This window comes from Polyodon spathula, chromosome 4 (genome assembly GCF_017654505.1).
Source record: "Polyodon spathula isolate WHYD16114869_AA chromosome 4, ASM1765450v1, whole genome shotgun sequence".
Classification (NCBI taxonomy): Eukaryota; Metazoa; Chordata; class Actinopteri; order Acipenseriformes; family Polyodontidae; genus Polyodon; species Polyodon spathula.
The window spans coordinates 73,030,290-73,053,122 of NC_054537.1; positions in this window are offsets into that span (position 1 = coordinate 73,030,290).

The window sequence follows — 22,833 nt, forward strand, 5'->3', positions numbered from 1 at the left end:
CTTACTAAACATACAGGAACATGACAGCTATCAACCGGACAGATAGGTTGTTTACCAGCATAAAACAAAACACACAGTTTATATTTTAAACAGAACAAAAAGGTTTCACACTCTACCTTTTTCAATACGTCTGTACACACATACACCCACACATAAAGACGTACGTACACGTACACGTACACACACACACACACACACACACACACACACACACACACACACAGACAGACAGACAGACAGACAGACAGACAGACAGACAGACAGACAGACAGTTGGGCTTCTTCAGTCTACAGCCCCAAGCAGACTGACTGCTGTTCTTAAATATTGGCAGTTGGCTCTAATTTACTATGACGAGCCAACTGAGAAAATAATTAAACAATTAACAAATGATATAAGCCTGCATTTGCACGTGTATTTTGGCAGGGAGGATTTTAACCCCCCGTCCCTGACCCGTTACAGTATTATTACCCTAGTGTTTTTCAAAGTAACTGCAAATGTAGGACACAAGTAGCTGGATCTGGAACAAACATCTATTTAGAAAAATCTCATATGGCTACTCTCTGTCATGCATTCCAATAACCGCCATACCAGACAGGAGGAACATCCTACACATAAATATTGTATGTATTTTGTATTTTGAAATGGTTTATTTCGATTTAAAAAGCATGTGAGAATGTGCAGGTGTAATCAGTTACCTTGTCACATGTTTATAAGAGTCTAGTCTCCTGGAAACTCAAGCTGAGTAGGTGCTTCTGCTGCTCATCTTAAGGCACACTGTGATAGTGGTCTGCTTGGGTGCATTGCAACTCTTGAGGCAACTTTAAAGGGACACAACTTTGATATTTAAAAAGAATAATAATGAAATCCTGCACTAAAATGCATATTTTTGTGTTTGACTGCTGTTTGCCTGTCAGATGTTCAGCTGCTCTGCCATGCGTATATGTTTCATTGAACCATGAATCATTTAGAAGGGAAGTCTGTAAGCTAATAAAGAACAGAAATGCATTTAAAATTGTTCCTTGGATGGGATAACAGAAGGAGCAACAAGAATAATTTAAAGTTATGCTGTCTAATGACGTTCTGTCCAACATGTTTGTATTCACTCTGCATTAAAACTATGGTTGATATGAAGAGCTCAAAGAGGAGACATTAACCATACAAGATGAAAACCAGTGTTTTGTATATCAACACAAGAATGCAACGCTTTGTCAGGCTAATCATATGGAAGCAGCATCAGTCACTGAGCTCAGAAATATGTATTATCTAAGTTGATTTTGAGGAGGGTTTTGTCATAAACGCCTTACCGCAGAAACATCAGCCTCCACAGTTTAATAATTGCTGGTATGTCATTTGCCTCCATAAGCATGTGAGAAGAAAGTGTAAACTATATAGTCCCAAATAGCAATCAATATTTCAGTCAGGTTGTGTTGACAGTACATGCTATGTACTTCATTTATTTACTTCCCATCACAATTTTTGCAGTTAACAGTAATATGCTGTTCCCAAAATGATACCAATGTATCTACCATGAAGTAGGTAAATATATTTCAAATGATAACTGCAAAATGAGTCATTGAAAGCAGACTCTATCAAAAACACTGCTCTGGAAGGCAGTCAAGAAAACTCTTTGATTGCACCGGAGGGTCTTCTGGAAAGCTTGGCCTATTATAGCAAGTAAGAAAATAGAAAAGCTATTTTAGATTGCATTCCAGCTCTGTGTTAGTATCTTGTGAAAGGATTGTGGACCCAATTAAACCTTTTGTCTTACTATGCAATTTGTATAATGAATTCTCTGACAAGGATGACATATAAAGACAGTGCAATGTGTACTACTGTGTAAAATTGACCATACTTTCCTGTGCTTTATAACACTTTCACTACAATTTACTTGTTGATAGATGAAATGGTAGCCGTATTAGTCCAGAGATGATAGACAAAGAGAGGGAGATGTGATACCTTTTATTGGACTAACTAATTCATAATTAATCACAAGCTTTTGAAACCTCAAGGTCTCTTCTTCAGGTGAAAGTAGGAAAGAGAGATTTACACGATGAATTGTGTTTCTTGGTTAAACTGTCCAAGGTTACACGTGTTTTGTTACCCTTATATATATATATCATATATAATATATATTATATATATATATATATATATATATATATATATATATATATATATATATATTATATATATTATTATATAAATATATATATATACAATGATAAGGATAACAAATGGTACACACACACATACACACACACACACACACACACACACACATATATATATATATGTGTGTATATATAAATATATATATATATATATATATATATATATATATATATATATATATATATATATATATATATATATATATATGGATGAAGGCTATATTTGCATCCTGAACTATTTGAAAAAAAAGACATAATACTGCAGTAGTGACATCGAAAAGTGATAATTCCAATTGAATTCGATTCAAACACAAAATGTCTTGTTTTCAGTCACTCGACAACACCCACAGTACAGAAATGTTCAATAATGATCAACAAAATGAGATGGATTTGGTGTAATGAGGCCTCACTTTCTGTCCAGATAATAAAGATGTCATCTATGTATCTTAAGTAAAATTATGGTTTGTAAGGATGTTTCTCTAGAAATGCTTTTTCCAGATTGGCCATGAAGAGATTAACATATTGTGGTGCATTTTGGTCCCCATAGCTGTTCCCATGATCTGTTGATAAGATTTGTTGTTAAAGGTGAAATAGTTGTGCGTAACAATAAATTCAATTAGTTTGCTAATGACGTGAGGGGGAACTTTGAGATCGCTGGTCTCTTTTTCTAAGAATTTTAGACAGGCTGATATACCATCATGATGAGGGATGTTGGTGTACAGGGCCTTTACATCCATAGTGACTAGTATAGAATTTTGGGGTGGTTGGCCAAATTCCTTAAGTTTTTTTAGGAAGTGTGTAGTGTCCTGGATGAAACTATCTGTTTTTGTCACCAATGGTTTAAGTAAGGATTTTATAAATTCAGAGATTCTTTCTGTGAGTGTTCCTATGCCAGACACAATGGGTCGTCCAGGATTACCGGGTTTAAGGATTTTGGGAAGTAAACAAAAAGTACTTGCCGTAGTTGTTTCAGGTATGACATTTTGCAAAGTATATTGAATGTTGTCTGGCAATGGTTTTATGATGGTATTTAGTTTTTTTGATATATTCTTTAGTAGGATCTTCTAAAAGTTCTTTATAATAGGGTACATCAGAGAGTTGACGGTCTGCTTCAGCAATGTAATCGGTGGTGTTTAGTATGACTACAACACCTCCCTTATCTGCTTGTTTCATTACTATATCATGGTTATTTTTAAATATAATGTAGCATTTCTTTCAATATTAGAGATGTTGTTAGGGTTATCTAGTTGTTTTTGGATAATCTGAGAACTTACTTTCTGACGGAAGGTGGTGATGTAAGCTTCTAGGCTGGCCTTATGTCCACTTGGTGGTGTCCAGTCAGAGATTTTAGAGATGTTACTTCTGTTGTATGGAGTTTGTATAGCAATGTTGTTGTCAAGTTGATGAAAAAGCTCCTTTAGTCTGAAGCGTCTGAAAAATGCTTCTTTGTCCAAGTTTTGTGATAAACCTTTCAATAGAAGTGAAGTTCCTGCTTGAGTTAAATTGTGTTTAGAAAGGTTTACGATGGAGAGTTGGTTAATAGGAGTGTCTCTTATTTCTCTAATGTATCCAGTTTTTTTAATTTTCAGTTGCATATCTGCCTGTAGATGTTTCTTGTAATGTTCCTTAGATTTAGTATGGAAGTCTGCTGCCGTGCTGGTTTTTCTTTCTAGGTTAATATACAGTGTTTCAATCTATTTCTTAAAAGAGGTTTTCTTTGCATATATTAGGTAGATTAGGTGGTATCTCTGAAGTCTTTTTACAAAGATGTTCTGCATACGTAGATTTGAATGTAGTGCTCAAAGGACTGTAGATGATGAGTACTTTTGCATCTAGTTTCTGTTTCTTGCATCTAGTTAGGAAGAAAATATCGCTGTCCAGTTTAGCTCCCTTTCCACTTTTACTACAGTTTATTAAATATTGCCATGGTGTCACAACAGTAAATTTGTATATGGCATGTTAAAAGCATTTTAAGTTGTTGACAACCACTTTGCTTACTACATTTCTAATATGTAATAAAATGTGGTCTTGTAAAACCGGATTTGTGTCTGTATTATTTTAAAAGGATGCTCAGTGCAGAGCAAGTGTACTTGGGTAAACGTTGTAAAAAAAGGACTAATGGCATGACTCTTTTATGATAACACAAAACTGAGTGGAAGTACAAATACAGTGTCTGCTGTACTGTAAATTCATTTCAGGTTAAAATCAGTAGTAGAGGGAATCATTTCCTTGTTTGTTTAATACTAGAGTACAGTTCTTCCACTTTTTTCTGTTTTCATTAAACATTAATACACATTTTAAACTGCTGCAAAAGCTTAGCAAATAAGGCCCACAGGGTTTAAAATGTTGCACAATCCTTTTATTGCAATTAGATAAGCTTAATCCATAGTGTGACAAGTAGAATTTCTATACAGTATCTAGCCTGCACCCACAGCCAAAGGTTGAAACAGTTGGAAGCTGTCTAAAACATTATCAATTACACCCACTATAACAGGCTTCAGAAATACCTGAAATCACCATACATTACATACATGTTAGAAAAAAAATGAGCCAACAATAACTTATGTTTTGCCAAAGTTCACATTTGGGACCACTTTTGAAGTCTAGTGCTATGAATCACATTGTTGTACCACGATTTTCTTGTCAAGAAGGGATTGGGTTTTTACGGTGTCTAACAGCTTCTACTTTTATTTGTTAACACAGAGTATGTGTAATGACATTTTTAAATAATTGCCATTATTTACTTTTTTATTTTATTTTAGAGTGTTCAATTACTTTTCTCCCATGTTTTCCTCTCTGCCTCAGATCGCACCTGTGGGTCACTACCTTATAATTCATGTCAGTCTCGGCTTATTTCAGCACGTCCTATTGGACCTATACTGCATGTTTATGAACTCACTTCAGTGTTCTGTTGCCTTGGAACTTTCTCTGAATTTCATGACCCCATTATAATGCAAAGACTGAATTCCAGTCATAAAAACAGGTGCTGATTAGTAAGCTTATCTCAAACTACTGTTATTGCATGGTCTTTTTTTATTATAATTGCTGCTGTTAACACAGCCATTGTTTAATTATATAGAGTAAGAGGAAGAATAGTAGTCTAGTAGTTAGAGTGGAGGACTATGGACCCAAAAAGAACCAAACTCAGCACATCAATGGATTCTTTTTTTCCTTAAATATAAGGCAATATGGAGACCACAACTGTAATTTGCATATTATAATTGACCAACCCCTAGCATTGTTATAAAATAAATGTGATTCGTATTCTTTGTATTTACTAAATAATAATACTAGGAATTATTAAACATATTGTAAGCTGCCAAAATGAATGACTATATTATATTATTTGACTGTTAGAACTTTGCATTGCATAATACAATGAAAATGACTTGTGATAGATATTCTGGGAAGTGCACCTCTCTGTGCAGTATATGATACAATTACTGAGACTCAGATCCAGCAAAGTCTTATCTTCAGTGTTTCTGGGATTTTAAACTGATATTTTTTCCTCAGCAATTTTCCTTAGCACTTAGCAATCTCAGTATACTAAAGGAGCTTTGGCAGAAAGCCAGGCTTTCCCAGTAAAAACAAAAAATAATTAGGAGCTTATTTAGATTAATGGGGGTGTACACAAGGTGATAAATGGATTGCAAGCTAATAAATTCAAACTACAGGCAATTTCCAGGAAAATCAAGCATGTTTATTGCTTTTTAATAGCAAAGAAAAAGCTACTAGTTTATTTATTCTTGATGATGAGTTACTTTTCAAATTGTGCACAAAGTAAATCCTGGTTATCAAGAAAACACACGGAAATATACTCAGCTTTCACTTTGTACAGTGCCAACTGTGGGCAAAAGAACTTGTAAAGCAGTCAGACATTTCATTTTCAAGCAGACATTATTAAAATTTAACAGGACAGCTTAATTTGCATTAAGACTTTGACTACCGTCACTCTCCATTAAAGTGCATGGTAATAGTAAATCTTACCTAATACATATTGCTATAATTTCTTTGATCTTAGATTTTTCTATATGAAAAATGCACAAATTATGGTAAAGGTGAATTAGATTTTAATGGTAATTTATTTGAAGCTGCTGGAGGACAATATTCATTGAACGCTCCTTTTTTTAAAAAAAAAATTTTAATCGAATTCTCTCAGCTGACCCGTCGTTGAAAAGCCTGGCCCGTCTTTCTGCACCCATTTAACAAAGTGTGTGACTCTTTCATAAAGGATCTATGGAGTGGTGGTAATACATATTTGTACTAACTGTTTTTTTAAAAAAATATTCACAGCTCCACATTCAGTGAAGTTCTCTTTTGTTTTCATCAATGCTGAATTTACGTACTATAGGTGGTTAAGGTACTTTACGATTTTCTTTTTAAAACATACTTAAATCTGTTGTGTGCAACAAGGTATTTTTTCTTACTTTTGTAATATTAACAGTTTTATATTATGTAATAGAAAACAAATAGTCCAGAAACTTTGCTCTCCAGCAAGAGCTTAAATAATTGAGCCAGAGATTAAATAATCAACCTCTTATTGCCTGAATAACACTACCTAAATAATGTATGTTCAACACATGCTGAAAACGTGATTGTCTTTCACATAATTTACAATTACATTTTGAATGTGTTGATTGCACATTATTTACTTAGTGTAAGTAGTCTATTTCAGCAATTTGAATGCATGTCAAGATCTGTAGTTTACTGATTTATACTGATAGAACTAACGTTTTAAAACAGTGTAGAAAGGTCGGAGATACTGACTGAGATGCTTCAATTCTCAGAACAACTTCAGGTTCATCAGGCTTTGGGTTAGCTGAAACAATCTGCTCAAAGGCACAGTTAATGGTCAAACCACACAAGGCCCCCAAAAGAGAAGCCTGCAAACGTGAGCCTCACCCAGTAGTTTCCTGAACACGCTAAGGCGTTAATGCACAGAAACCACATAAACATCAGGCAATGGAAAAAGCAGGCAGCAGCCTTTAGCTGTTGTGAGTGTATGTAGACTCTGCTTTGGCAGTCAGAAAAAATAAAGAGGTGAGGTCAAGATGCAAGAAACGAGCAGACAACCAACATCTATAAATGGAAAAAGAAACAGTTAAGGGGACATGCTCAACGGAAGGAACCCTACACCACAAGCATATTTTTTAGCTGAAATGTATATTTCTTTGCAATAAGCTTCAAAAAGTGGGTTTTAAGGCTGACATATAAGGCATGACACAGACTACAGCTATGGCCAAAGGTTTTGCCACCCTAGAATTTTGGGATTGACCATTTAAAGTAGGTATATATATATATATATATATATATATAGATATATATACTATATATATATATATCTATATATATATATATATTATATATCCTCACTATTGTGACAAGGAGCAAACAAAGTGTCCGAAAAGTGTAGTCCTGGGATACACAGGACTACACCTCCCAGAACGACACAGGCTGAAAAGCCATAATGGCATTATCATGTTGTAATTGTATTAATGATAACTGTTGATTGTCTGTCAGCTGGGAATAATTGTAAATTTAAGCCAACTGTAATATATAAAAAGACTGTGCCAGTCTGCTCTGGGCTGCTGTTGTGTGAAGATCCTGACGGTGTGTCATTAAAGAAAAGAAAAGGTACTGTGTAAATCCTTTTTTCTGCAAAGTGTGTTTTCGTTTTAAATCGGTAAGCAGAGTAGCTGCCTGGCTTGTTAGTGTAAGGTTCCTGTGGAAGAGTTTAGTGTAAGGTTCCTGTGGAATGGAGTTAGGTTTTGTTTTTGTTTGTTTTTATTTGTCTATGAAAATAAAAATAACGCAACCGTTCAAGTGTTTTGTGTATGGCTGGGTCATTAAACTGTTGAAAAGCCAAACCCAAAGGACTGAAATCCTTCACTCCTATGCAAAAGCCATAATAGTAGTACTTAGTATTTACAAAACACAGTTCATTTTGGTTGCTTGGTAGACTTTTCCTGATTTCCTGTCCTATCAGACCCCAAACATTCTCAAGAGGAATTAGATCTGCGACTTTCCAGGCCAAATGTTCCATGCCAAAGGTGTGACAAATGTTCAGACAATCTTCTGATGTTTTTCTTGCTCAGAAGGGCTTCACTCCAACTTCTCTGCATTGCCGCACGATTGGATACTAGTGGACACTCTGTCCATCCTATCTCTCACACTTGAACAGCATAGGTGCCGATCTTGGTGAGCAGTGCTGACTTTTGGGTGTCTAGACCTGGGGGCAGCTTTTCAGTTTCCAGTCTTATATCTGGATGATCCTGGATACTGTGCTTTGGCTGGCATAACCTCTGTTGACCATCTGACGACTGCTAAAACCTTCCTCGTGAAGTGCAAAAATATAAAAATTATTTTGGTATAGCTTAAATCTATTCATTACCCCTTCTAAATTTCAGCTTGTGATTACTTCTAATTGAGTAACACGTCTCAAGATTTCACGTGTCAAGTGAAATCATCTGTTTTCATGTCAGATTTCGAAATGTCACATTATTTAATTTTTTTTCAGTTTGTAAGTATGTAGTTTAATAGGTTAACGAAACATTATTTAACAGGTTTCATTCGACTTTATGAAGCAAAAATAGATAATTCTAGGGTGATGCAAAACGTTTGGCCGTAGCTGTACAGCAAGGCCAAAACGTCAGATTAATATGTTGTCAGTCATTGTGTGCTAACATAATCCAGATTATGAAAGAAGGAAAAATTGTGAAAGCATATACAAGCACTCTTTTTTGTGTACAGTTAATTACTATCTGAAACATGCCCTGTACCAGTCATGAGAGAGAGAGAGAGAGAGAGAGAGAGAGAGAGAGAGAGAGAGAGAGAGAGAGAGAGAGAGAGAGAGAGACAGTGCAGCCAGTCAGTGTAATCTCTTTCTTCCAGAAATCTTTTAATGCAGAGGAGTTCTGACAAGGCTAGGAACTTGCCAAATAGTACTTTAAAGAACCTCTCCAATCCTAGCTGTTAATCTGTACAATGCTGATTCACTTGCACATAATATTTTCAGTCAACATTAACTAATTATCCAGAAAACTAGCCCATGTTTATTATTCGTGTAAAACATGTTTTTGCATTTGAAAGTATCTACATCCCAGGAGGCTCCAGTATTGTAAGCATACAATTTCTATGGCTTTCTCTCAGGTGGCCTATGGAACAAATTAGCAAAACAGCTTTAACCAAGGATTCAATCTAAAGCTCTGCTAGTAAATCTGGAGATAATCAGCTTGGATAAAAACTGCTCGGTTCTCAGTGGATGCCTCTTGGTACAGTAGGTGTAGCATCAAATCAGCCCATCATTTATAGTTCAGTGTCAAAAAAGCAAAAGAGCAAAGAATCCTGTTTTGTTTTCAAAGATACCTATTTCTTACCAAAGAAAATGTCCCCAAATGTAATTATTGCTTAAAAATTCACTTGCCAACCCCGACCTGAAAAAAAAAGCCTCTTTGGAAGTCAACATGCATGCAAAAGGGCTAACTTGGACACAAATATAAAAATAGTCAAATAAAACAGAATTTGTCAGCAGGAGAGACAAATATTCTGGTCACAATTGCCTACATAACTCCATTGATATGTACATAATGACACAAATTTGTGTTTTAAATCCAGTTCTCAGTTTAGCTATCAGCTCACTTGTTTGTCAGGTTGATTCAGATTCAAACTGCTTTGATTGTAGAAAATTAGGGACTTGTTCAGTCTGCACATTAAAAAAAAAATAAATAAATAAAACAGTACAACATACTGTATTTGCTAATTCAGTGCTTGATTTGCTTTCAGCTTATATAAACATCTTGTAAACAGAAACAGATGCATTTTGTGGGAACATATTTTTTCTTTTGTAGTACATTTTCATATTGGTTATGCCTCCTAGACACAGTTTTAGTAGCACATAGCTACAGTAAATGCTCTGCTGCTGTGCTGAAGCTCCTTCGGGGGTTTGTATTGTAGATTTTCGCAATGTCTTACTTAAAACAGCAGTCTATTAACAGAGATTTAGTCAATGTAAATTACCAAGCTTTGAATATTACCCTATAGAGGGATTCAATCAAGACAGTATTAAAAGGGTCAATAACCCCAGCACTAAATCTAATCCTGATCGCACTCTAGGAAGGTCTCCAAATTGTTTCTTTCTAGGACCACTAACAGTTTGTCTTTTTTGTTTCAACTAGGACTTTAATATTCATTTTTATTTTGTACTCACTGCTTTCCATTGAATGTATTTTTTTGGTAACACTTTATATTAAGGTGCTGCTTATTAATGTACAGCATTATAGATGGTTTAAAACCATGCAATAGCCATAGACAGAATTACGTTTTTATAAAGGGGACAGTTTTTAGCCATCTATTCTACTTTGGGGTGTTTAAATGTAATTCCGTCTATAATATAAGCATGCTTTATTAACACTAGAACCGCCAAGATTTCAGACTACATACAACTGCAGTACCTGCAAAATGTGCGGCTCCATTTTAAAACAGCTTTGATATGAAAATGAAAAACAAACCATCAGATACAATTTAATAGTTTTATTTTTGAACATCATACATAACATGTTCAGAGCAGAAGCACAGTATTTACATTGAAAATTACATTTTTTTCAAAAAGAGAACATATACATAAACATGAAAAACTGTAATAAAATAGACTTTACGCAATAAACTTCTGTAAAAGTGCAGAAAGCTGTATGTGCATATGAAATTATAAAACATAAACAACTAGTTATAAAAATAGCATAAAACAAAAATATAACTTATGCAATGTGAAAGAGCTTTGAGTGAAACAGAGTTCAAAGGCTCTGTCTGATTTTCAGAGTTCTATTAGAGCCTTCTCAGTAGAATCTATGCAGAAAACACACTTTTCAACTGTGCATTTGCCACAGACTGCCTTTTCACAACGGGCACAGCCATCAAAAGTTCTCTTTTTATTGCATTTAGCAACCTGGCATTGTCTTTTATTCCGTGTGCCAGTGGGTGCAGCGCTGGCTGAAGGTTGAGGGGCATTTGCCAGCCAACTTTCGTGTCTTATCAAAATGTTTCTGCCAGGGCTAGCTGTAAAATGAAGTCCCTCTGAGTGATTGTATTGCAGGTGCACTCCTTGTACAAAACAAAAACATTGATGGCTGCCAGGTGCAAAACATTATAAAAAACAACAACAGTCTCTAGCTTTCGTTTAGCATCAGTCCTCATGGTCACTCATTTGTGCAGAGAGCTTAGAATAAGCACATTTTAAATTTTTTTTTACACCTGTATATACCCAGGGTGGCACAGTCGTTCTGCCTGAGGAGTGGAGTGGAGTGCAGGGGGGCTCGCACGAGCTGTTGGTAGTAACTCTATTCAGAGGACAGGCAGATGAGAAAAAAAATAGCGTAGCTATATCACACTGTATTGTGATTCAACGTGTATATTTTGTGACAACTGCTAATAAATAATAATATATGATGTGTAGAGTGACTTTCATTAGTGTTTCAGTGCTCGACAGGAGTATATAATACATTCGTTCACAATGACTTTGATTTTATTGCAAAGCTCAGACTAAATTGTCTGCTCTATTGTATTGATTTCAATATGCCGCATAAACTACGGGTCTGGCGTTTGCAGAAGCAAGTGCTTATAATTTATTAATTTGTACTATTCTGCAGCTGAAACGCCATATAGGTATTTAATTCAAATATTTAGTAACACTTAAGAACGGACATGCACGAGATATTCATATACACAGAGATATTTAAATTTGAATTGCAAAAGCCATTCAAGAAGCGGCTATGATGGTGTTAGTGTTAACACACTATGATATAGTTGTTAAGCATCTATTATGTATTTATAAAACATTAATAAGCAGAACCTTAATATAAAGTGTTACCAAAAAGTCTTTACTGCCGCTGATACTGAACTTTGGATTACTGTGTAATCTGTGTACATCACCATACTAAAATGATATCTTAACCATAAAACCTGCAAAACTCAATCTCATCATGTTCCAAAATCAAAACAGGCTGTAAGGCTACAGTGAAGGCATCACTTCTAACTCCTTCCAATGTCTGAGTGCAATATTCTTTAGCTGTCAAATTATCAAATATAATACATTTTGTGACACAAATTATTTTTTAAGCTACAGTGGCTAACGTGTGTATTGAGGGATGACACAAGTTTTATATATTCTGATCTTGTTAGGCATTTATTCCACATTCAAAAACAAAAGTGTAGCATTGCGCAGAGAATACTTTATGTACATTTTTTGGAGTAAATGTACTTTACTAACTGCCTACTCACACCAAGTAAATTTATGTTTCTGAGTAAATGTATGTTTTATTAAGCTTACAAAGTGATTTTTCAAGCTTGTTAAGGCCAACTACCACGTAATTTCAATGTGTAAATTTATGCCATTGAAGCTAATTTTGTAAATTTACGCATATTATATAGACCCCTGTAGAAACTGCTTTTTTTCATCAGAGAAATGCAAGATGGCTTTGTTGCTTTCGTTGCAGATGAGGAGAGAACAATAGGACCATACCCTGCTGAACACATTTTTTGTACCAAGATCACCTTTATGGATGCCACCAATGAACAAGTTTTGAGGTATTATCGGTTTGATAACCACACAATGACATTTGCGAATTACTCAAGGCAAATTTGGAAGCTTCCACCAAAGAACACACCCAATTCTAGTTTTAACCAAAGTCACTTTGGTCCTACATTTTTATGGCTATGGGCTAGCACAGATGTCTAATGCTACAAGGCAGGAAGTATCCCAGTCTTCAGTATGCAAGATCATTAAGGATGTAACTGAAGCCTTGATAAAAATAACTGCTGTTTTAATTAGATTCCTACTATCAGTGGCTGCGCAACAGTAAATTAATGCCTCAGATAATTGTAATAATTGATTGTACACATGTAGCAATTTTATGATTTAACCCCCATCATATTTTTTAAATGAAAATACATGTTTGCTATAATATTATTTTCTTTCAAAAGTGCACATTTTGCGACCTATATAATTGATATGCATGGCAGAACATTTTTTAGTACTATGTTGTTAACTGCAATTACTTTAAATACAGCCTTGTATTTAACATATTTAACTTTGGTAGTGACAATCAAAACAGTCATCAAGTTAATAAAATTGCTGAAAATGCTGGTTTTACATCAAACAGCTTTCTTAAATAAGCCTTGAAATATGTATTTGTAAATTTAAACCATCTTTTATTGAATTATTACAAAAGCCTACAGTAATTAAAATCAATGTACTTATAATGATAAAACATTTGTATAAGTACACCCTATTAGACTTAAAGGTTAAGTAGTCATTAGGCCAGTTTACATATTGGTTTGTTTCATGTGAATAGACAATGTGCATGAAACTTGGCAGGGAAAATTGTGAAAATGTCCTAAAAAATGGTCTCAGTATTTTACCGTGAAGGTCTCAATTTCTTATGAGATTCCAGGAAATACTTGTGAAGTCAACCCCCACTTACACATGTAAACACGAATTTCTCGTGAAAATGTTAATTAGTCCTTTCCTAAAGCTGCTATAAAAGTCACATGGGAATATGTAAGTTACCATGGTCCAAAGATGGCAGCAGGGAAATGAATGTTTTGTTTGCAGGATTTCCTTTATCAGATTGATGTTGCAGATTACCTCACTTTTTTCTCCATCTTCCCTAGAACTTTGCATAATGTTAATCATATACAGATCTAAATGTATTTGTAAAGTATCATACAGATTGTATTTACCAAGTTTCTGTTTAAAACTGTTACTAAAAATGTTTGATAAACTGCAGCGTGTGCTTGTGAATTCAGGTGGTTACAGCTACTGTACAGTACTTCAGAATACACTTGCAAATAGCTTTCTAAACAACTGTCAAAAAGTCTTTATTGTAAAGTACTACTAAGTACTATTTTAAAATGTGTATAACTGTACTCCAATGCAATTTCTCCTAGTTACTTTTGTCTGAGCAAAACCCGTGTCCATCCTCCACTTACATCTGTTGGAGTGATGAAGAGAGTCTGGTATTAATATCCATAAGGGAAGAGGATATGTTGAGGCAGTTTGATAAATGCACAACACGAACATTGTTTAACCCTCTCTCAAAATAAAATGTGGTGTGGAATTTTCACAACTTATTTCTTGGGAATCAACAATACTACTCAGTATTCTAATTCTTTATTAAGCAGAATCAGTCATACAAGTACAGTGCAAATGAGGATTCTATATATTATAATGAAATACAAAATAAACTAATTAAACAAATATGTAATACAAAAAAAAAGTACACCGTCAGGTTTCAAAAATAAAGACAGCAATGCATCTCTAATAGCAGCACCCCCTTTACAGGATATCGCTGTTGTGCAATTCTTGCTGTAGGCTGAGGTAGCTGTTCCTCTGTTTGCCTGAACACCTCCTTACAGTCCTAGCACAGATTGTGTTGGATACTTTAATAATTTGAGGAACAAGCTTGTGGTTCACTTCAGTACACTTCAGTAACTTTTTTCTGCTCAAAGTATTTTGAGGACTTTCACGGTTAGCAGCATGAGAATATAAGTGGGCCGTCAGCATGGGTGATTTAACTCCCCCCCCCCCCCCCCCCCTTCATTTGCATAGTGTTCAGGGAAAAGTAGGTGTTCCAAAGGGAAATGAGAGGCTATACATGTAAACACAACAAGGCACTATGTCCATGTTTATTTCACGAGAAACAGATGTCTTGACAAAAGTCAAACACTCATGTAACATAGCCTATTGGTGTCAATTTGAATATATTGAGGGACCACATACAGTAGAAACCTGCATTGGGTGTAAAGACCCCTGCTGGTCAGGCATCTAAGTGCAGGTGGAGACTTCCAAGGTTGAGCCCTACAAGGCTCAGTAGTTTGATAAAATCTGTTAGGTTTGGCAGGTGAAAGTGGCTATTGGCTCAACAGCAGAAATGTCGGTCGACCTGACAGTCTTCACTCCCCCTGATCAGTAAGTGTGTTTCAGTGGTGCAATGATTAGGGCTATTTCATATTGAGTAGAAAAACAGGAGTAACATTTATATAAAAATGACAGGAAAAAAAAAAGCAGCAGGCAAAAATGTATTTAAAATGTTTTAGCTTTGGGCTTAGCCCTTAAAACCAGCTATGAATTAGCATGTTTTTTACACAATTCAAATTATTATAACTGTTGTATGTGGTGTATTTATTACTACTGCTATACATAGTCTTTAAGTTAAGTTAGTTACAAGGAACTGTTAAAATAACAGAAGCTAAATGCTGCAGTTTACAGTTTTTTTTTCTGTCTTGCTCAAGCAGTTTGAACAAATGTGTGTTTTTTGACAAACAGGAAATCCATACTAATTTGTATTTTGGAAACATCTGAAGTAATTTAATGGTATGGTTGAAATAATCTGTTTTCATCAATATAGTAATCAGGTGTGACAGCAGTTTAGTGCTATTTGAGAAGAACAAAAGCATAATTATATAAACTAAACAATTCTGTGTGAGGAACCTTCCACTGATACATTTTCTGGAATGGATTTCTCTCTGGGGCGGTATTGTTTGTATTTCATATTATCTGCTTAATGTATGACATTTTGGTACTTCTCAGAATCACAGACATGACAGAAAACACGTGTTCTGCTAATTTCATAATATATATACATGTGTGAAAATATGCTTGTTTTGTCTGGTTAATTGCCCTTACAAGGATGATTGCACTTTTTCAAAGGTGCCTATAATGTAATTGCATGCTGTGTTGAGTAATTTCAGTTTGTTTTTTCTTTTTCTCTGGTGGATAAATAGTTTTAGTGAAAGGTTTGCGGTTCTTATTTATACACTGCAGGAACACTTTTTGGTACATGAAAACATATGAAATGGATTAACTGTTCATTTTGTTTTACCTCATAACTACAGTACACAATACTGTTAATAAGAATAGAGTGCATTCATTATGTAACAAATATTGAAATGGAAACGGTTGCCATCTGCATAGCAGACCTCCTTAATGACTACTGCTGTAAGTGCAACATACCTTACATTTTCATATTAAATGTGTACATTAGACCAAACAATCATAAGCTTCATACAAAAATAGATCACCTTGACCTAGATTCTCATGCCCTCAAGAACTGGTACGCCCATGTTTCAAGTGCAGGCCATGTGGGCACCTCCTCAATTTCCACCCAACCCACTGTGAAACAAAACCCCTGCTGGGGGACAAAAACCATATGGCCTGGCAAAGCAGTGTGGCATCATTGCATTTTTCCCTGGGGTTCAGCTGTTTTATGTCCAGTTAAATGTCACAGACTGACAAGAATGTTGAGCCTGGGACTTTGTTCTCTTAGTTGTTATTTGAGGGGTTTTGTCATGCAAGTTAGCTGCAAAATACGCTCTTCAGAAAGAAGACATCACTTAGTAGTAAAAATAACAGTTTATTGGTTGCAAAAGATATGACAAACAGTTATGCCTGACATGAACATGATAAATGACAGATACATAATACATTCACATTATAATTTGTCCCATGGCCTTATCCATTGGAGCTCGATAGCTTCCCCTATGCTGGCCGAGCTGAGATGAATGCAATACAGTGATTAAGAATGACTCGGCCAGCAGGCAGAAAGAGTGGCACTTGGGGCCACCTTCCCCCTAGACAAAGCACACTGCAGGGTGGAGGCAGGGAGGAGGAGGACCAAACAAAGAAACAACAAGGTTTTGTGGACAGAGAGACCTATTTAACTGGTCAAACTGATAACGTATGAGATTTATGGGTGGCGTTTCCTTTCGGAAAGACAACAAGTTTCCAAAGAATGGGAAGATAATGCTTTTTTGGCAGAAAAGATTAAGAGGCTGTTGCCCTACATCAAAGCAGAAATCTTTGGGCTCCAAAGGTAAAAGGATTTCTATATTAGACACATAACCGTCCAGTAAAACATTCAGACAAAACACTGTACTGGCACCAAACCATAACAATCAACTACAAAGAGCTGTTGGGAGAGAATTGTATCAGCATCCACTAAATCATCATCAATGACAATGCGAAGGTTCTCAATGCTAGAATGGTACCAACCAACATTTTCACAATAGTGTGTACCTTTACACATGAAGAACCATATCAGTATCGTTTGTTGCCATGATAAAACCACCGTGCAATATTTGAACCAAATGCAATTGGTGATAATGTCATAGTCTCCTAACACCCTTATAAACATTTTACACAGTAAACTGGTACTGTATGTTTACATTTTTTGTATGGATATACAGTACTATACATTTAATATAGTTTACCATGGTTTGCTATCCCTCTCTGGGCCTTACAATGCGTACCTATGTTTTACCTTCCTTTCACTATGTTTTATTAAGGGTAGTTCTGCTAGTGCAATTGTTTTTTAAAGGTAATAAACTGGTATTGAAATGGTATCCTAATGGTATCACTATATATACAGAAGCACTATGTATAATTTAAAGTCATTGTATTACATTTCTGTTGTTAAATTTTATATGCAGTTATGTGTGTAGAGCAGTAGCGGCTCCTACACATATATATATATATATATATATATATATATATATATATATATATATATATATATATATATATATATATATATATATATATTGGTAGAGTATGTTGGGTGGAAGGATTTTCCCTCTGTACTTTGGGGGGTTGGGAGACATCTACTCATCTTGCTAAGGTAATGATTCATTTATTTAAGGAGTAATTATTATATAATGGAAACACCTTTCTACACTTATCCCTTCATAAAAGGAAGGTAAACCCTGTAGAAGGGGCTGTGTGAGTTGCCGTGTTGAGGCTAAGGCCTGATGTCATGCAAATGAAGGGGAAAGGCGGAGGTTGATATGTAAATTAGTCATTCATAGCGTTCTCGTGCTGTTTTCACAGACAGTGCGGGAAAATGTGGTTTCCATGCACAGAGAACAGGTACATGAGAGAATCTCGCCTGGAAATCCATGGTTGTCAGGTGACATCTTGTTTGAGTGAAACTCTAAAGCACAGTGTTAAGCTCATATAATAAAGCTGTGATTTGTAAATGCCTCATGCCTGGTTGTTTAATAATGTGTTATACTGCTCTTGCCCAAATTGTTTTTCAAATGTCCATGGGGTGGCATATCGTTAGTAGTGAATGATATTTCAACTAATTTATCACACAACTTATTAATTAAAGAAAAAAGAAAATAATTAACCCAGAGGTGCATAATGAAACTGTCCAACCCAGCTTTTGCAGATCACCATGGCTGAAAACAGGCAGAGACTTAGAATTATAGAGATCTGTGCCAGACACCTTCCACGTATGCTTCTGGATTGGGAGCAGTGGACGTTTTCACATGAAATGTGGGTTTCCATGTGAAAATGGGTGTCGTTTTCCCATGTTTTCCATCATGCTCATGAGTAAATGAGATTTACCCTATCCCTCTCTGTGGCCATTATTTTCTGCCACAAACCTGATCCTCTCAAGCTGTTCTCCTAAACATGCACACGCATCGCCACTTCATCTGTAAATAACCACACATGGAAACTCCCCCATTGATGAGGCATTTCAAATCACGTGGTGGAAATACCTAATTGATCCCTCTAAATTTGAAAAGAAATACAGGCATAATTCTAAATTCTAAAAACTTTTTATATACCCTTTAACTCTTTCAGAATTCACATTGCTTTTGGCAACAATAAATTAAATTACCAAAAGACACAAATAACAAACCTGGCATGTCATAAACAAAATAATTTTCTCATTTCAGGTATATGTGGGAATGAAAAGGTTGAGATACATTCATTGTTTACAAATTACTTCCGAGACAAATATCCAAATATTGGAACCAACATTTCTTGGCGTGGTGTTTTTGAAAGGCAAAAATCAATTCTTGTGTCCGCCAGAATGATGTAATTGAAAACGTTAGGTTATTACCATAACCCTGGTTCCCTGAAAGAGAATGACAACGATTACCGAATGGGAAGAGCCTTTCTGACCGTCAATTACTGAGCATATATAAAAAAGCTGCCCTATCAGGGCCCTGCTGTGAGGGGGAAATCCCTCCCACCTCCTGTTGAAGAGGGACGTCCTCAAAGTAACACATCGCCATTTTCTTTCGAAAACAGAGGTCAGCTGGGGACACGACCTCAAAGGGTTATGGTTGTCATTCTCTTTCAGGGAACCAGGGTTATGGTAATAACCTAACGTTCCCTTTCAATTGAATGACATGCATTACTGAATAGGAAAGCTGTATCAAAGCTGTCATTACCGACATTACAGCCCCACATTGATAGCCTCAGAGCCCACATGACGCCTAAGGGCATGCCACCTGCAACACCCTAGAGCCCAGACAGGGTCTCGCTCAGTTTGCAACATCAAGGCAGTAAAAACGTGCAAATGTCTGACTGTCTGTCCATGTAGCAGCATTGCATAACTCATCTAAGGAGGCGCCATGAAGGAAAGCCCACGAAGTTGCCTGGCCCCTGGTAGAATGGGCCGTAATGTCCCCCGGTAACGTGGAGTCCATCTGTTCACACGCCAAGCGTATCGCATCTGTCACCCAGTGCTCTAGACATTGCTTCGATAGGGCCTGGCCTCTAGAGTGGGACCCATAGCAGACAAACAGCTGGATGGACTGTATCCAGGATGCCATCCTATCCAAATAACAGCGCAGAGCCCAAACTGGGCATAGCGTGTGCTATCTACATTCCTCCTCTGACTTGTGTGGGGGAGGTCTGAAAGTTTCCAAAACCATTGATTTGTTAATATGGAATAAGGATACCATCTTTGGCAAAAAGGATGGATTTGTTCTTAATATTACCCGCGAGTCATTTCCCGTAAAAGCCATGCATGCATCATCAATGGACAGAGCATGAAGCTCACTTACTCGTCTGGCAGACGTGATGGCTATTAAAAATGCTACCTTCAATGAAACAGGGTGCAGTTCTGCTGACACCATGGGCTCAAATGGGGGAGCCATAAGGGCCCGCAGTACCAGTTCTAGATCCCACTTGGGTACTATACTTTTCACGGGAGTACAAAGCCTCCGATCCCCTTTAAGAAATTGCACTGCCAGGAATTGTGCCCCAGGGGACACCGAGCCAATTTTGTCATGGCACACTGATATTGCTGCCAGATATACCTTCAAAGTGGACGCTGATTTTCCTGTGTCAAACAAGTGTTGTAAGAAGGTTAATATCATCTCAACAGGGCAAGTCACAGGATCGTGACCTTCAGCAAAGCACCAGTCTTGGAAAACTTTCCATTTATATTACTGGGCTCTAGTGCTCAGCGCCCTAGCAGACTATAGTGTTTCTACTACTGCATCTGGCAAACCTCATCTGAATAAACTGTAACGTTCAACGGCCAGACCCAGAGTTGGAGCTGGGCTGGGTACAGGTGCCTTAATAGCCCCTCCACTTGGCTCAGGAGGTCCTTGCGCAGCGGGAGCTGCCACAGCTGATCCGACAACATGTCGCAGAGGAGAGCAAACCAGGGGCGTCTTGGCCATCTGGGTGCAACCAGCAAAACCTGTGCTCTCTCCACCCTGATCCTCTCTAGTGTCAGGGGTAATAATGGTAGCGGGTGAGCTAGCGTTTCTACACTCGCACTAGCCGGTACCAATCTCGGACCAGGTGCACCATGAGTGTATTCACCCAGGCTTGAAGCGGGCGCATTCTCAGCAGCCCTAGTGGAAGGATTCTTGAGGTGGCTCCATCAGCCCCAACAACCTTTGATATACTTTGACCTGTAAGAGAGCATCCTCTCTGAATAGGGAGAGTGTTGCCTCCAACGACCGAATTCTGTCTTCCGACAGTGAGGCAAGCATGCTCACAGAGTTCAGTTTGATCCCCAGGAACACGTGGACTGAGACGGTACGAAGTTCTTCTGTTGATGTGTTGAGGGCCTTAACTTTGTTACATGATCTATGACCTGTTTTGTGTGCGCCTCTGTGCATGCTTTTGAATGCGCGCAAACTAATCAATCGTTCAGATGGTTTAGGATCCGAATACCCTGCAGCCTGAATGCAGCCAGTGCCGCATCCATGCACTTTGAAAATGTGCGGGGCACCAGCGAGAGGCCAAATGGCAGCACACAGAATTCATACACGTTGCCTTGAAAGGCGAAGTGCAGATATTTTCTGTGCACTGGACGGATCGGGACATGAAAGTAGGCGTCTTGCAGATCGATCAATGTGAACCAGTCGTCCAGTCGGACAGACTGGAGGATACGCTGTGCTGTCAACATGTTGAACTTCCTCTGCTTGAGGAACAAGTTGAAGACCCTGAGGTCCATAGTTAGTCTGAAACCACCATCCCTTTTGGGCACCAGGAAGTACCTGGAGTAAAAGCCACTGACTGCATCGCTTGGACTAACCAAGCGTACAGCGTTCTTCCTATGAAGATTGGCGATCTCCTGTTGAAGGAGTATCGTCCTCTCTGGTTCGACAGTGGTGAGGAGCACACCCTTGAAGAGTGGCGGACCTATGCAGAATTGTAGAGCGTATCCGTGTCTCATTGTTGATAGCACCCAGGAGTCCTGGGTGCAGCCTTGCCATGGGTCGTTGCCGTTTCAGTCCGATTGTGGGGGAGAACCTGTTATCCGTGGCCTGCAGTGGTCCTCTGCCACTGGCTCTGCCAATTCCTCTGCCTGCTTGTCTACTCTGGGATGGAGGGTGGTGTTCAGCCCTTTTTACCCCAGCAGGCTGCGAATGCCACCTTGGGCGCTGATGGTAAGCCGGAAGGTGCAAAAACCATTAGGTTAGTCATCGCCTTTGCTACCGCCTGGAGCTCCCCTGTGTCTGCTTCTGTAGCCCTTTCCTGCAACATCTCTGCTAACTGGTTCTGGTATTGCACCAGTATAGTCATGGCATTTGCTGCTCGGACTGACAGTGCTGCCGATGCGTACGCCTTTTTAAGCATCACATCCTGAAAGGCTTGGATGGACAGGTTGGGTGAAGGTGGAACCTTGCACCAGTACCATGACCGTGTCCACGATAGTGGGGAATGTGCCTAAGAGCGGTTCTTGGGCTCCTGCCATGTGCAGTAGAGACTCTGCTGTGCTGGAGGCTGAGGGTGCAGACGCTGGGTTACTCCAGGAGCAGCATACCAATTTCAGGAAGTCCTGGCATAAAGGGAGGGCATCCTGTGGGTGCCCTGTCTGCTGGAGGAAGCGGTTCCCCTTTCCCTCCTGTTCTGCCAGCCAGGGAACATCCGTGGCATCCAGCTGCTCACCTCATTAGTGCCCGGAACTCTTCCCTCTGTGACACATGTGACAAAGGCGGTAAGGAGCCCCCCACCGTGGCCTGCCCGATGGAGGTGGCTGGCTCCGAGATGTCCGATCTGGATGCCGTGAAGGACAGCTTGTCTGGGCTAGGGGGTTTAGGCAGAGGGGATGGGGAACGAGACTGTGGGGGCTGGGTCTGCCCTATGATTTTAATAGGGTCTCTAGCATGTTCTGCTGAGCCCTTGCAGTCTCCGCCAGCTTCTCAAAGCGCCGCTCGGCCAAGCTTGGGCGCCGCCGAGGAGACTGTGATGGGGATCGTCTGCGCCTGAATGGGGAAGGGAAGCTGTACCTGCACGGCGACCGCCTGTCCCCTGGTGAGCGTCCCCTCAAGCGATACCGCCTCGGTGGTGACTATCTCGCATCCTCTGAGCTCTTCCCATTCGGTAATTGTTGTCATTCAATTGAAAGGG